Below are 568 nucleotides of genomic sequence, written 5' to 3' on the forward strand. Positions count from 1 at the left end.
TTCGTTCGTTCATTATTTCGATCGTTCGTTCATTCGTTCATTGGATATTTTGTTCGTTCGATCGTTCATTCGTTCGACAGTTCCTTCGTTTTTTCATTCGTTCGTTATTTCGTTCGTTCGTTATTTCGTTCGTTCATTCGTTATTTCGTTCGTTCTTTCGTGAATTTGTTCATTCGTTCGCTATTTCGTTCGATCGTTCGTTCGTTATTTCCTTCGTTCGTTATTTCGTTCGTTCGTTGGTTCGTTCGTTCGTTATTTCGTTCGTTCGTTCGTTATTTCGTTCTTTCGCACGTTCATTCGGTATTTCGTCCGTTCGTTCCTTCGTTATTTCGATCATTCGTTCGTTATTTCATTTGTTCGTTCGTTATTTAGTTCGTTCGTTCGTTCGTTATTTCGATTGTTCATTCTTTCATTCGTTCGTTTGATATTTCGTTCGTTCATTCGGTCCCTATTTTGTTCGTTCATTCAATCGTTCGTTATTTCGTTCGTTTGTTATTTCGTTTGTTCGTTATTTCGTTCGTTCCTACGTTTGTTCGTTATTTCATACGTTCGTTATTTCGTACGTTCA

Source organism: Octopus bimaculoides, chromosome 6 (assembly GCF_001194135.2).
Source record: "Octopus bimaculoides isolate UCB-OBI-ISO-001 chromosome 6, ASM119413v2, whole genome shotgun sequence".
NCBI classification, from domain to species: Eukaryota; Metazoa; Mollusca; class Cephalopoda; order Octopoda; family Octopodidae; genus Octopus; species Octopus bimaculoides.